Genomic DNA, 3,955 nt, shown 5'->3' with positions numbered 1-3,955 from the left:
CTACTACTACTACTACTACTACTACTACTACTACTAATGCTGCTGCTACTACTACTACTACTACTACTACTACTACTACTACTACTACTACTACTACTACTACTACTACTACTTGCTGCTGTCGAAAACCTCTTTTTGTTGTAGTTGATGCTCTTGATATCAGCTAAGCGATGGAGAAAAATGATGAACGGAGGCGAAACACTGTTACAGCTGCTGCGACTACTTTAGCTAATCTCATCCCTGTATTACTTCTCATAATCCATTTAGCGAACAGTAGCACTTTTTAATTCGTTATTTCTATGTCTTATTCTGCAGGAGGAGAAGCACACATGACCTTTGCAGAGTCCCTGAGACTGGTGAGATCAATCCGATTGATGTTTGCTTTTTGCTTCTTGCATAATTAAATCGGGAACGGGAGGAAAACCTGATGGAGAAAGAATTCTAGGGTCTGACATCTGAGAAAGAGAGGTTGAAAGAAGTATTAGTGCAGGGTTTAGAGAGTGAGTCACAATAGGGGTTATGCGAGGAAGAGAAACTGGTAAAAAAGGTTAGTCTAGGAGGAGGAGGTGTCCGACTAGCTAATTCAGAAGGGCATAAACTGTTGTAGTATTGTGGAAATACCTAGAGAGGAACCGGGCTTCTGTGGGCTAGTTGCAGTGTGTTGATTAACGAGTAGCCATCTTTTCGATGCATTCTAGAATATTTGTGTGTGAATTAGGAGTATCTCAGATATGGGAGATATTTTATGGTACTGCTAAGTTGAGTTTTTTAATTGATCAAATGGAGTATTATTTATCTCTAAAGAGGAAACCACATGGTTGGGATGTAAATGTAGCTATTTATGCATGTGAGATTGTGAGGACTACCAGTTGTAACGACTTTGAGGATTTCGGTTATGGGTTCTCTCAAACTGCCGGAGGTCATGTTGTTTTCATAAGATTAGTAGTGATTCTGTCTTAGTACAGCTGGATTAACTAACGTTCGATCCCTTGTTTGACCTTATGACAAGCTTCGGAAGTGCGACTTCCATACATAATTCGAGTCGGGAGATGGACTCTGCCAGTTTGGAAATCTTTTGAGTTGAGTCTGTGATTTGTTTAAGTTTAAAGAATATTTTCTTTCCCACAGACTTCCAAACAGGTGACCTTTATTTATCCCAATCAGCTTGTGGAGTATAACGGAATAAATATATCAGATGAATTGCGGCATAAATATATTATAAGATAAGTAAAACCAGCAACATTTAGAAAATCAAGGCTCAGACACGTTGGAACCAGCTTTGTCCTGAAGTTAACGTCTGAAAATGTCAGTAGAGTCGACAAATTACAAAACTATTCCAATGAAATATGATAAACAGAGCAAATATCTCCTTGATGCTATCGCTTCAAGTAGTCATTATATACTAAGATATTATTACAAAGTTCTACAAAATATCTCTTATATGTTTTAATGAACGATTGACAGTGAAAATTGGACATAAACATTCTTCAGTAAATTCAGATGGGATTATAATCATAATAATTATATTCCATAAGGTATAAAAACATTCAACAACATTAGCGGATAATTTTAAGAGACACTTTTTGTGTCATTCTATTATTAATAAAAAGTGATGATAGTTTTCTTCGGAGAATTTGCGATTGATAGAGGAAGGAACGACGTAAATTAAAGTCTTACTCAAAAGTTATTCACTTTTGGACTTGTTTATATTCAACGCAAACGTGGACGTCAAATAAAATATAAAAAGAATCAACAAACAAATATGATGCGATTCAAATTCAAATAAAAAAATGCAAAAAGCGTCTTGGAAATATGTAAGTTCGAATCACACTTGGTTCATGTAATTTTGAATTTGATTTATATTTCCTTTATGTAGTATATATAGAAATATATCAATTGAACTGCAGGTGTTAAAGATTATATGGTCATTTTGTGATGAATGGAACCTGAGAATTATGCTGGATTCCTAGTTATAGTTCTAAAACATAAACGTAATAAGTATCCCAATATTCAACTCTGTCTGAAGTCAAGCAGCTGATAACTCATTGTTGAATACTTCGATTCAAGAAAGGTCTAGGAATTCACGTAATCTATACTACAAACCTCTGAAAAATTGTATATATACATATTTTTTATTCACTAGTTACAGTTTAATAACAAATTTAGAAAATGAATTGTCTCCCTTTACAACAGGCATTTTATAATTATCATAATTTCCAGTTTATTCAATTACTCCTAGTTATTGAAGGCTCGTGGTCTTGTGGTTAGGGTGTTAGATTCGTAATCATAAAATCGTGAGTTCAATTTCTTGGTTGGGCAACGCAATGTGTGCTTTTGCTTGGTATTTCGTTTCACGCTGTTCCAGTCTTCTTAGCTGAAATGAATACGAGTCAGGTGATGATGCAGCCTTCCCCTCCTCCTGTTGTAACATCCTCGATATTCCATTAGTTCAAGGGTGAAGGAGCTGTAAGGGTATCTGTCTACTCTCTACTAAGTAGGAACTTACAAAAGTTAGTGAAAGCATGGCGCGTTACCAAACCACATTCCCTTGTGAGTGAAGGTGAGCTGTACTTTATTCTTATTAACTCAACGGAAGTCAACAAATAGAACGGTGATATTCATGAATCATGAGTGAAGTTAGAGAAATTAATGAAACAAAATGTTTTAAAGCAAGAATCGAAGGCGTATCACGAACTCTAAATTTGCAGATTCCTTACAGTAGTTCACTAAGCAAGTTAAAATTCCACACTATGTTTTCAGATTTTTCTCTCTTTTCTAAATATTCAGTTTAAAGACTTTATACCTGGCAACCTTACATACATTGTTTAAAGGGCATTAAGGTGTATCAGGTATATTCGTAACATGACATACGTTAATAGTAAATCTAAATATGATACTTATTATAGACTTATCCTTAAACCGAGAATTATCAGAAAGCTACTTGTCTATTTAGCAAATGTGGATTCCGTCCAACATATTCTGGTAAATACTCATGCTTTTGTTAATCGTCATATGTGAAACCTCATGAGACTCTACGAAAAATATTAGTTGGTTTTGACAAGATATTTAGGTTAGGTGAGATGGAGTAAGAAGAGGTTATGATACACATACCTTCCTCAAAGGCGTTATCCGCATAGCATAAATTAAACAAAGTGACTTCAAATGCTGCCAGCTACAATATCAAGACATTTGAACCGAGAGGAAAAGCAATGAATTAGATTGTCTTAAGAAAAACTAATGCTACTACCACCGTCATCAACACAACATCAAGATTTTAGGAACTCAACCGCCATTGAGAAACATAACATTAACAAAGAGCACTGCATGATCAATGCCATCACCTCTCGCAGCCAACGTGGGAGCCTCTCGCAGCCACTCAACTGGCTTGAAGTAACAGCCAAATCACTATTAAATTACACACGCTTGTCTTTTAAAAGAAAGGTAACATTGGCTAGTCGACTCTTGGAAAAGTAAAGCTTTGTTTGAACTTGACTGAAATGCCTTTGGTCGTATGTCTGTTCAATCAAGGTTGACGTGACTAAACAAGAAGAAGAAGAACAACAACAACAAAAGCAGCAGCAGCAGCAGTAACAGCAGCGGCAATGACAACCTTTCGTTTAATACTATCACTACCATTCATCACCTCAAGCCTAGCTTCAATATAAATACCATTTCACCAACTTTGTCTCATTAGCCCACTATCACATTCATCATCACTACCACAGCTGCACCCACCAGCACCAGCTGTAGCACCACCACCACCACCACTGCTCCCACAACCACCACAACTACCACAACCATCTCCGCCGCCACCACCACCACGACCACCACCATCACAACAATCATCATCACCACAATCATCGTCACTACAACCATCAACTTTACCACCATCACTACCACCGCTATGACCACCACCACTGCCACAACAAGAACAACAGCTGCGGCTACTACTACT

This window comes from Octopus bimaculoides, chromosome 4 (genome assembly GCF_001194135.2).
Source record: "Octopus bimaculoides isolate UCB-OBI-ISO-001 chromosome 4, ASM119413v2, whole genome shotgun sequence".
In the NCBI taxonomy this organism is placed as follows: domain Eukaryota; kingdom Metazoa; phylum Mollusca; class Cephalopoda; order Octopoda; family Octopodidae; genus Octopus; species Octopus bimaculoides.
The sequence above is the reverse complement of the archived record's forward strand: the minus strand, read 5'-3'. Positions refer to the sequence as shown.